The sequence below is a fragment of the Anolis sagrei genome, chromosome 1, assembly GCF_037176765.1.
Source record: "Anolis sagrei isolate rAnoSag1 chromosome 1, rAnoSag1.mat, whole genome shotgun sequence".
NCBI lineage: Eukaryota > Metazoa > Chordata > Lepidosauria > Squamata > Dactyloidae > Anolis > Anolis sagrei.
This window is the reverse complement of record NC_090021.1, coordinates 57,108,384-57,119,866: the sequence shown is the minus strand read 5'-3', so window position 1 is coordinate 57,119,866 and position 11,483 is coordinate 57,108,384. Positions and strand designations below refer to the sequence as shown.

The 11,483-nt window shown below is 45.4% G+C and overlaps 1 protein-coding gene across 6 annotated transcripts in view; it reads left to right on the top strand.

Annotated features, from left to right (window-relative positions):
- The first annotated feature begins 922 nt into the window (after nt 1–922).
- CHRM3 (cholinergic receptor muscarinic 3) overlaps nt 923–11,483 on the top strand; it is a 270,852-nt gene continuing 260,291 nt past the window's right edge. For 2 of the 6 annotated variants that reach the window (XM_060753878.2, XM_060753872.2), the window contains exon 1: nt 1,835–2,491. The gene's annotated coding sequence lies outside the window, so the exon portion shown is untranslated. Of the gene's footprint in view, nt 1,289–1,833; nt 2,492–11,483 lie in introns of those variants that run through there. The other 4 variants (XM_060753875.2, XM_060753877.2, XM_060753873.2 and 1 more) reach the window with 3 other exon arrangements.

Below are 11,483 nucleotides of genomic sequence, written 5' to 3'. Positions count from 1 at the left end.
AATCATTTTTAATGTTTGCATTTGCTTTGTTTTACATTGTGACCAGAGTGTGTGATGGTTGAGTCCCCATGGCGAGAAAAGTAGGGTTATAAATAAAGAAAATAAATAAAACAAGGAAACTTTTCTCAAGCAACACATCTCAAAGGAGTTCCTCTTCTCCTTCTTCCTCTTCTTCTTTCTCCTCCTCCTCCCTCCTCTTCTTCTTCCTCTTCCTCCTCCTTCTCTTCCTCCTCCTCCTATTCATGTTCTTCCTCCTCCTCCTCCTCCTCCTCCTCTTCTTCTTCTTCCTCTTCCTTCTCTTCCTCCTCCTCATGTTCTTCTTCTTCCTCCTCCTTCTCCTATTCATGTTCCTCCTCCTCCTCCTCCTCTTCTTCTTCTTCCTCTTCATCCTCCTTCTCTTCCTCCTCCTCATGTTCTTCCTCCTCCTCCTCCTCTTCTTCCTCCTCCTCTTCTTCTTCCTCTTCCTCCTCTTCTCCTTCCTCTTTCTCCTCCTCCTCCTCTACTTCTCCTTCTTCACAGCTGTCTTTACTGTCCAGCTTTCACAAACGGAAACGGGAAGGGGATGGCTCTGAGAATCCAACTTTAGTCCACTGATAAAGCACTAGATCACAAGCACTAGATCAAAAGGAGTAATTTACCCCGTGGCAGCATTTAACTCTTCCCTGCCCTCCGCCCAGTCGTGGTCCGCATGGGGAGCTCCCGGGGCCCTCCCTTGGAGAGGCCGCTACCCCTGCGCTTTCTCTGCCGGAGAGACCAAGAGGGAGGGGACGGGAGAGTGGGCGCTTTGGGGAGGGGGGCGGCCCCCGGGGAGGTGGGCGGGGCCTCGGTGGGCGGGAGGTCATCGGCGGGCGGCCAATGGGGGGGGGGGGCGCTCGAGAGCGGAATCGGCGCGGGCGGGCGGGCGGGCGGCGGAGGGGGTGAATCCGAGGGGGCGGCTGCTGCTGGTGCTGCTGCGGCTGCTGCTGTTCGATCGGAGGCAGCTGCAGCTCCGGCTCCGATTCGGACATTCCGGCACTGGGCACAACAGTCCTACCGAAGCGGCTCGGCGGCGATGTCGCGCGGGGAGAGAGGCGCGAGGTGAAGGCGCGGGGTTTCCCAGCCAGGGCGGCGCAGGTGGGAGCCCAGCGCCGTCCGCCGGACTTTCAAAGCAGCGCCTCCCGCCCGATCCCGGGGAGGGGCAGAAGCGCAGGACACTGCTCGCCTTCTCGGGCCACCGGAACGCTCTCGGCCCGCCTCTCAGCAGGGAGGGAGGGAGGAGGGCGGGCGCCTCGTCTCCGCCGCCGGCCAGGTGAGTTTGATTTCTCCCCCCTCCCTTTCGCCGGGGAAGACGAGCCTCGGAGCGCGCACCGGTCTCGTTCCGCTTCGGCTGCCAAAGTTTCTGGCGAGGAGTCAGTCCCGCGGAGCGGCGGGAGTCGGAGTCTGAGGAACCCAGAGCCCTTGGTATTCTTTGTCAACTTTATTTCCATCCCACCTTTTCGCCCACAAGACTCCCCACCCCGACACACACACACATTGGCTCTCTCTCCCCCTCTTTCTCTCTCCCTCCCTCCTCTCTCTCTCTATCGCTCCCTCTCTCTCTCTCTATCGCTCCCTCTCTCTTTCGCTCTCTCTTTCTCTCTCCCTCCCTCTCCCTCCCTCTATCTCCCTCCCCATCTCTTACTCTCTCCCTCTCTCTCTTTCTCTCTCCCTCCTTCCCTCCCTCCTTCCCTCTCTCTTTCTCTCTTCCACCCTTCCTCCCACTTTCTCTCTCTCTCTCCCTCCTTCTTTCTCTCCCTCCCTCCCTCCCTCCGTCTTACTCCCTCTCTCTTTCTCCCTCCCTCTCCCTCCCTCCCTCTTTCTCTCTCTGTCTCCCTCCCTCCCTCTCTCTTTCTCTCTCACTCCCTCCCTCCTCCCTCTCTCCCTCTCTCTCTTGAGCTGAGCCCTGAAATGAAGGATCCCAGCCCCGTTCGGCTGAGGTCGCCACTGTCCGGAGAGACGCTCTCCTTGAAGGGGAGACTTCAGGCTGCGGCTCCCTTCTTCCAGTTTAGGATGGTCTCCACCTGATCTCTCTCCCCTCCCTCTTACAACAGCCCTTCTATCTGCTTGATCTCTCTTTCTCAGCCCCCCCCCCCCCGCCCCACTTTATGAGGGTCTTCCCTCCAGTTGAGATCAGTCCGCCTCTTGGCTTCCTCCTCCTCCCCTCCGCGTCTCTCTTGACCCTTGGAGCCCCCAAGAGCCCTCGGAGCAGGCAAGAAGTCCCTCGCGTCTCCTCCCGCCGGGCTGCTTCCCTCGTGTGTGGCATATTCCGCCGGATTGTGTTTGGTCGGGAGTGGCAGGGATTTCAGGAAGGCGGGCAGGTTGGCAGCGCGGAGCCGGGGAAAGGGATCCCGAGGCGGCTGCTCCGGAGCGCGCCTGCCTGCCTGCCTGCCTGGCGCTCCACGGAAGGGGCTCCAAGGTGACCCGCGGCGGGCGTCTTCTCCCCGGCAGGTGCCAAGGCTCCATCGCCGACCAGGTTTGTCCGCCTTGAAGGCGCCACTGGGCCCTCTCGGGAGCGATTTCATGGGGTTCCTCCAGTTCCAAGGCTAGCCTAGAATGACGGACGGACTCTTCCCACCCGTTGTTTCCTTCAGAGCTAGTGGGTAGGGTTCCTCAGGACAGCAAAACCTGTGTGTGACCCAGATACTTTCCTATGGGGAAAAAACCGCACACTGCTTTCATACTTGTGCCGGTTTATCCTCAGCCCACCACACGTTTCTGTGCCTCAACCCGAACCCCCTGAGCAGAGAGGGCTATCCGAGAGCTAGCTAGCCACCGCCTTTTAGTTTCATTTGCCAAGGCATTTTATAACCCGGCACCATGTTTGGAGCTTGGCAAGGAGCTCTAATCATGTTCAGGAAATAATCGTGATGGTATGCTCGAGAAGTACAAACTTTCTTTCAGATTTTTACCTGCCTTCTAGAGATCAGATAACCTCCCTAGTACAGGGTTGCTGTGAGTTTTCTGGGGTGTATGGCTATGTTCCAGAAGCAATCTCTCCTGATGTTTCGCCCCCATCTATGGCAGGCATCCTCAGGGATTGTGAGGTCTGTTGGAAACAAGGCAAGTGAAGTTTATCTATCTGTAGAATGTCTAGGGTGGGAGAAAGAACAATTGTCTGCTTGAGGCAAGTGTGAATGTTGGAGTTGGCCACTTTGATTGGCATTTAATGGCCTGTATGGTCGTGTTCCAGAAGCATTCTCTCCTGACATTTCACCCACATCTATGGCAGGCATCCTCAGAGGTTGTGAGGTCTGTTGGAAACTAGGCAAGTGGGGTTTATAGATCTGTGGAATGTCCAGGGTGGGAGAAAGAACTCTTGTCTGCTTGAGGCAAGTGTGAATGTGGCAATTGGCCACCTTGATAAGCATTTAATGGCCTGTATGGTCATGTTCCAGAAGCATTCTCTCCTGATTTCGTCTTCATCTATGGCAGGCATCCTCGGAGATTGAAGGGTCTGCTGGAAACTAGGCAAGTGGGGTTTATCTATCTGTGGAATTTCCAGGATGGGAGAAAGAACTCTTGAATGCTAGAGATCAGATATATAAACCCCACTTGCCTAGTTTCCAACCTCACAACCTCCGAGGATGCCTGCCATAGATGCAGGCAAAACGTCAGGAGAGAATGCTTCTGGAACATGGCCATACAGCCCGGAAAACTCACAGCAACCCAGTGCTTCTGGCCATGAAAGCCTTTGACAACACACTCCCTAGCACATTTGTCCCAACATGGATTTCTTACCTGAGCGGTTCCCTCCTTGTGCCTAATGTAGCCTATCAGTGTTGATTTCTCAAACATCACTGGAAAAAGGGAAATTGTTCTCTGTTTACTGGACGTGATCCACCTGAGTCAGAATGGATTTATTTGTGGATTATCATTATGTACCTTTCCAAACTTGTTGTATGTGAAGTGTAGGCTTCAATGGCAAGTTGGTTGTCTTAGTGCTTAAAAGGCAGAGCAGGGAAGTCCCTGCTTTGAATCTCTTTCCTTTCACTCCAGCAAGACTCTTCCTTATTGGGATAATATTGCCATTCACAGTGAATGGAAGGAAGGAGTATGGAATTTTTTTGAATATATGAAATATATTAGGCATTAAATTATCCATATAGTGCTGTTAAATATTCTTATTGCTTCATATGTGTGTGATCGTTTTGCATTCCTCTCAACCAAACTGTCAAGTAGTCAGTGTTGTCCTTACTGCTGGAGTGTGGTAACATTGGTAGCAATTGTGGAGGCTAACAGACTGGTTTTTCATTGCCTCAAACTCCTACTGTTTGTTTTCATAGTGGCATGCCCACATATAATCTGAGGTCTTCTTCCTGTTAACAGACTTCACCCTGTGCCAAATGTATCACCGTATTTGTATATAGTTCTCTCTCTCTCTCTATGTATATGTGTTCAAAGTGTTGCATATGGTACCCCCCAAACACACACATGCACCCGAAGTTATGCAAATTGTGCTTTTCCATTGCAATCTCTCTCCCCTCTCCCCAACTGTGAGTAAGTTATTTTGAAAATATCTGTATTTACAGCCTTAGGTTCTGAGTATCTATAAACCTACAATGTGAGCTCCCAAATGTTCCTACATCTTGCTGTGTTAGTATCATTCCTCTAAATATTTCTTGAGGACAAGAATGGTTTTGATCTCATTTTAAAATAAATCCTCATACAAAGATATCAGAATTATGCAAACTTGTGGATGCCACATAGTTTGCAAAAATGTGCATAAGGGTGTTTGCACAAATAGTGTAGCTTTTTTTTTGCCGTCTATCTATACTGGTTTGCAAAGTGTTTTAAACAACAAATAAACACAGCATAGTCTGTGGTCAAAGGCTTTCCACAAGCACGTGGACAATTTCAACAAAAAGTAGGAAACCATGAAAATGAACAAAATTTGGATACCAATATTTTTTAAAAACTCTAAAATCAGGACAGTAAGTAACGAGCAATACTCAAAAACACAAGGGAATTCCAGACAAGACTCTATCAGGGCCAGCTAACACCTCCCAACAAAGGATCCCTCAGGCAGCAATCAGCCAGGCTTTGAAGCTGCAACGCCATTACATTCTAATCAAGGTGGTCAATTGCAACATCCACAGTTGCTTCAAACAGATGAGTTATTTCTCCTACCCACAAATATGTAAACCTCACTTGCCTAGTTTCCAAGAAACCTCACAACCTCTGAGGATGCCTGCCACAGATGTGGGTGAAACATCAGGAGAGAATGCTTCTGGAACATGGCCCTACAGCCCTGAAAACCCACAGCAACCCATGACATAATCTGGAACCCAAAGAGGAACCCACTTTGCAATGTTCATGGGTTTAAAACATCGGAGTAACTGGATGCACATGCTGCAGTTCAATTCTGTTTGCATCTAGGCATTTAATTGGCCGTGGTGTTTGCTTGTCTTAAAATGGCTTGGAAAAGAACTGGAGTACAAGATGTTATCTATACTTACGGGCCAACTCTGTGACTTTTGGGGGGAAAGTGTCTTCACCACTTCTCAGTTGGATTTCTTATTGTTGGAATGGTGCTTCTGCATTTTCATATGCTCTGTACGGTAGATTTTCTCTCTCTTCTATGTATTATCCCATTAAAAGCTTAACGGGATGAGATAAACTACAAATGCGAGAGCTGTTTCATTGCTTTAGATGTTCTGATCGTAAGTTGTTCTTCATTGTTTTCTTTGTGGATTGTGTTGTTTTTTGTTTCATTTCATTGGCATATGAAATTATTGTTGTCTACTTACTCGATAATTATCATTCCAAATAGTTGCCTTGTGTGATTGTTACACATTTGCACCCAAGTCAGTTATAAATACTCCTTAAGCTTTGAGATTCTTAAAACTTGTGGCACTTTAAACTCCTAAGTTTTCTAGTCATTTTCTTTTACATCACATTGGATATATCAGCAATTTCCAGGCAAGCTTAATTTCATTTAATTTTTTCTGTTTGACATATTTATGTGTTGGGTAAACATATTTTGGCATTGGAACTGAATCCTAAGAGTATAGTGTGTATCAGCAAGGAGAATTCATAACTATATCCCTTCCTTATGTATTTTGTTTGTTACTCTAGTCTTTTCCCAATATTTATTGAATTACAAAGTTGAAAAGGTTATGGATCCACTTTGCAATCTAAGATCACAATGTTTGGGGAACAAAGGGAAACAAAGTGTGTAGAGAGAAACATTATTGAATATGCATATTTGTGTCACAATTGTTTGACAACCCAAAAAGCATGTATTTCCATCCAGTTTCAATGCTAGTATCTAAACAAGTTAGTGTTTCTTGCTTTTCTTTCAGACCTTGCAATTGTTGTTAGCAGAAAGGAAACAAAATATTAGCATGAATCTGTGAAATTAATATTTTGATATGTAAATGTGCATTTCTAATAGTTGTGTATTATTTTGTTTCACACCGAATTGTCTGTGGACACTAAAGTGTGGAGTTTTGTGCCTTGTATCATAGCACTCTCCTCGATATTTTTCCCAAATGTGTCATTCAGACTGGCATGCTGGCCACTGTAATTGAAGGGGAGATTTCTCCCAATATGGTATGTACTTCCACCAGTCTGCATGCATTACTTAACAGTGGCTTAGTGTGAAATGAGCTGTTTCACAAAACTCAATGCAGCAAGTCTCAGAACAGTGAGTTGCTGCTGCTCACAATAAGTCATGCCCATGCATTTGTGGTGTAGAAACGAAGAGGATATTGTGAGATTTATGGCTGATAAGGAGTCTGTTTCAATCAGTGTAGCTGATAAAAGGAAGGCTGCCCCGTAGGAATTGGTGCATGGTAATCAACCAATCTATTTTTTCTTTCCAATCTACAGCTCTGTCTATGAGGTGTAAATCAAAACATTTTGTTTCACAACGACTGAATCCTTGAAATACCTCTTCCCCTACAGTCCCTCAGTTCTTGCTGCCAGTATTGCTGCTTCCACCATAGTCTGCCCTGTCATAGAAAAGCAGGAACATATAAAGTCAGCCCTTTATTTTCACTAGCGTTAGGGGCATTAGATCCCTATGAAAATGAAAAACTGTGAATAAAGAAATTGCTTTTTACATTGATTGAAACAGATTCCTTACCAACCATATAATAGTTCTCTAGGAATTTCTAGATTTTCCAGCATGATTCTATAGCAGGCATGGGCAAACTTCATTCCTCTTAGTGTTTTGGAGTCCAACTCCCACGATTCCTAACAGCCTCAGGCCTCTTCCTTTTCCCCTTCACCTCTTAAGCGGCTGAGGGGGGAAAGGAAAGGGCCTGAGGCTGTTAGGAATGTTGGGAGTTGGAGTCCAAAACACCAGGAGGGAAAGCCAAAGTTGGCCCATGCTTGGTATAGATGCACTCCTAGAAATCTATATATTACATAATCTTGGTGCCTGCAACTCCATGGCTATATTTATGCAGGATCCCCCCCCCCCCCAAATACACATTCATTCTCTATCTCAGTATATCTCAACCTTCCTAGTGCTTAAGTGGCTGAGGCGGGAAAGGAAAGGGCCTGAGGCTATTAGGAATTGTGGGAGTTGAAGTCCAAAACACCAGGAGGCCCAAAGTTTGTCCATGCCTGCTCTATAGTCAACTCTCACTAAACCGAACATACTGGAGTACCTAGACATTCACACAGAGGTGTTCTCTCTAGGATCTCTAGGTTCTATTTAATAATACATAAGCAAGATGAAACTGTAAAGAAAATAATCTGAGGTGTATTGCAGGAGAGAGATGTTGCTCATTATTAGCAATAGAAATAAACTTTCTGACATGCTATAACATAATTAATACTTCCATGTAATTTTTATATGAAAATTTGAGGAAGAGTGAGCAGATTGGTGTATTGTTGAAGCACTGGGTTGAGATTCCAGCTCAGCTGTGAAAACCACTGGGTAATCCTGGGTACGCTTTAATAGTAATCATCATCATCATCATCATCATCATCATCATCATCTAATTATGTTCTGCTCAATTTCCCCTGGCGGACTTAGGGCTGATTCCAGGGTGAATATCTCTTAGCCTCAGATAATCCTGTGAGTTCACCTTAGAGTTTCCATAAGTTTAAAATGACTTAGGGGCCCACAACAACAAGAGTAAGAAATACATAATTTCACCCAAGTGTACCTTTGAAATGGGATCAGATAAAGTGTGGCACCAAAGTGTGGCTTCATCAGATCCTCGACTCCCCTTTTCCGCTGACCGAAAGTGTGATTGCCACTCCTGGAAGCTTTTGAGAAAAGCTTTTGAAATAATTTTTGTACGGCTGACATTAGGGAATAGTTGTGGACTTCAAGCTAGTTTTTGTTGATTGTTATTATATTTTAGTTATCTCTGTTGCCCCCAGCTGATCCTAGGATCTGGTCACTATACCCAAAAATGTATCAGTACAACTTGTGAGCATGGGTTTGAGTCCACCTTGCAATTAACATGTACTACACGTATTTTTGTTGGAAAAAAAACCTTTTTCTTTCATGTCAGGAGCAACTTGAGAAACTGCAAGTTGTATTGGTTACAGCTTTGTATAGGGTTGGTGCCTGCATGGGCCTAGATCTGAGCATCAGCCAGCCCACCTGTGGATTGATGAGCACAACCCTATGGCCCACTGCTGAAATCTCCAGAGATGTCAAAAAAGCCATGTGTAGCTGCCACTCCCATCTAGTCACCACTCTAGCATTAGGGCCATGAGAAAATGGCTTCACTCCTGTACTGGGCAAGACCTGTACTGCCCTAGACTCCCTGAGTTCTCTGGAGAGGACCTCCTAATCAGGGTCCAAAACCATGAAGTAGATATATATATAGTTCACAAATCCAGGACCTATGTGAAACTGTCCAAAAGATAGGTGGCTGTCTCCCCCTCACCACCCCCAATGCGTCTGCAACCAACATTGTATCATTCCCACAGCAAGAGCCAGAGACTGAGCAGGCATCACCTTATTAACCCAAATGCCTGACTAGAGTGGAAGAAACATATGTGTACTCTGGCCAATTCATGTCAGTCAATGTGTTCAAACTAGTGTTGGTTGGCTCTCCTCCACCCTTGCCAAGTGCCAAGTGGTGCTGCAAAGGTGTCTGAGAACTAGCTAGCTCTGGCAAGCCAGTGAGCAGGAGAAATGCTCTACTCTACACCAACATATATCATTGCTGTCCAGCAAGTCATGCAGCCCTGTTATTCTAAGTCTCTAATAGGAGGTAGGCAATTTCTCATACCAAGGATGTGTGAATCTTTTGCAATGGTCCAGTCAACCTCATTATTTGTTCTCTCTCCCAAATTCCTCCCAATTCCTAGTTCACATAAGGTGTGTGTGTGTGTGCATTCCATGTACCAGGGAAACAAAAAAATCTATACCATAAAATCTATACCATTTAAATATGAAAGCAGTAAGTTTTTGTGCTAAGGGAGATCAACCCTGTGTACAGACAAGAATCAATCTGAATAAAACGCTTTATTATCCCTGTCCCCAATACTGCAGTTTTTGTCCAAATTGGAATTGGCTTGCATGGGCATGTTGATCCTTTTGAGCACAAGACTGTTTTATTGCTGAAACTCAAGCGAGAGAGGTTTTTAACAAATTGATTCATTAGGTAGAAGAGAGAGATAGGGAAGGATGAAATACTGGGCATAGCTTTTTCAATTGTCACAACTTGTGTGGTGACCACATTTATCAGTAAAAGCTAAAGCATCCAAAACAAAATCCCTGCCTTCCGTTAGAACAAAATACTTTGGGGAAATTGACATGAAGCAGTTTGAAATATTGTCTGAAAGCTGCAATTTGGATCTTTAAAGAAAAGCAACAAATGCAGTTATAAATACTACTCCATCACAACACATTTGCCTTGTTTTGGAGAGCCATAGAATGAATAGTTGAGAGAAGTTATTTGCATCAGTTAAAATATTTGTAAGTTAGCTAGACTTCACCAGTTTTCTTTGCCTATAATCTGTTCAGCTAGAAACAGTGAAATGTGAGAATGATTCCAGAATTTTACTTTTTACGCAATTGTTGCTACTGAAGTTGTTGAAGATACTACTGTTCATGAAACACTGATTCCCACAGTCTTGTGATCGGAAGTAATCAGGCCCAAGTCCTGAACTAGTGCCTGGCAGCTGTGATGAGCTGGATGAGGGCTAAGAAACTGAAGCCCAATCTAGACAAGACAGAGGTCCTCCTGGTCAGTCAGGAGGCTGATAGGGGTGGCAACCTGTGCTGAACAGGGTAACACTCCCCCTAAGATCACAGGTCTGCAGCTTGGGGGTCCTTCTGGACTCAGTGCTGACCCTTGCAGTTCAGGTGTCGGTAGTGGCTGGGAGGGCCTTTGCTTGTGTGCCAGCTGTGCCTGTACCTCAAAAAGCCAGATCCAGCCATGGTGGTCCACACATTGGTTATATTGCAGATGGACTACTGCAATAGACTCTACATGGGGCTGCCTCTGAAGATGGCTCAGAAATTACAATTGGTGCAAAGAGCAATTGGTTATTGACAGGTGCTAATTACAGGGAGCATACCATCTCCCTGTTAAAATAGCTCTAAAAATGCCTGCCATAGTTGCAGGTGAAACGTTAGGAGAGAATGCTTCTAGAACATGTCCATACAGCCCAAAAACCTACAACAACCCATTATTATTGTTATTATTATTATGCTTCCTCCTTCATGACGGAGAGGAAAGTCTTTTCCAGGTAGCACTTTCTTCCTCTTTCCCCCATATGATGGGGAAAGAGTGATGGGGCAATGCATGTTGCCGCATGTTGCTGTCTTTTCTCCCATCTTATGGGGACAAGGGCAGAGTGCCAATGTCCTGTAGCATGTTTTGAAGATGCAAATATCCTTGGTTTTTTTTCAACATTTTGTAAATGTAATTTAAAATTGAGAGATCTGTGAACTTTCAAGTAACAGAGGAACTGGTGTATCTTCACGGTAGTAGGCTATGAGCACTGCAGAGTAACCCCCAAAGACTGTATTTTCTCTATCTATTTTTTAAATTGAGGTTTTGATTGTCTGACACAGGAATTGTATTAGCTCCCCCCCCCTTTTTTTTAAACCTGAAAACAGAAGAGAGGTGAAATTAGTCTAAAAGACTTGTGGAGAATATTTGAAGTGTGATCCTAATTTGTGATGCTGTGATGCCTTGAGAACAACGGACTGTTTTTACCTAGAATTCCTTTATTTGAAGGCAGATTTTTGGATATCTGTGATGAAAATGTGATACATAGAATTAACAATTTCTTTCACTACAAGAGCCAGTTTAGAGCTGGGAGGGGATTTCGTAATTTCAAAACAGAGAATCAAGACTTTTAATCATTCCCAGTATCCTTCTACACATGGCTAAAAACCTGGAAGCAACCAGGTTAAATAGTTGGTAGGCTAGCTAAACTATATTAAAGTGCAGGCAGAATTGGGTTAACAGCTGAAGATAACATATTTTAAAAGTGCACTTAAAATCCAATTCTGTCCCAAAAATACACACCTCACATGA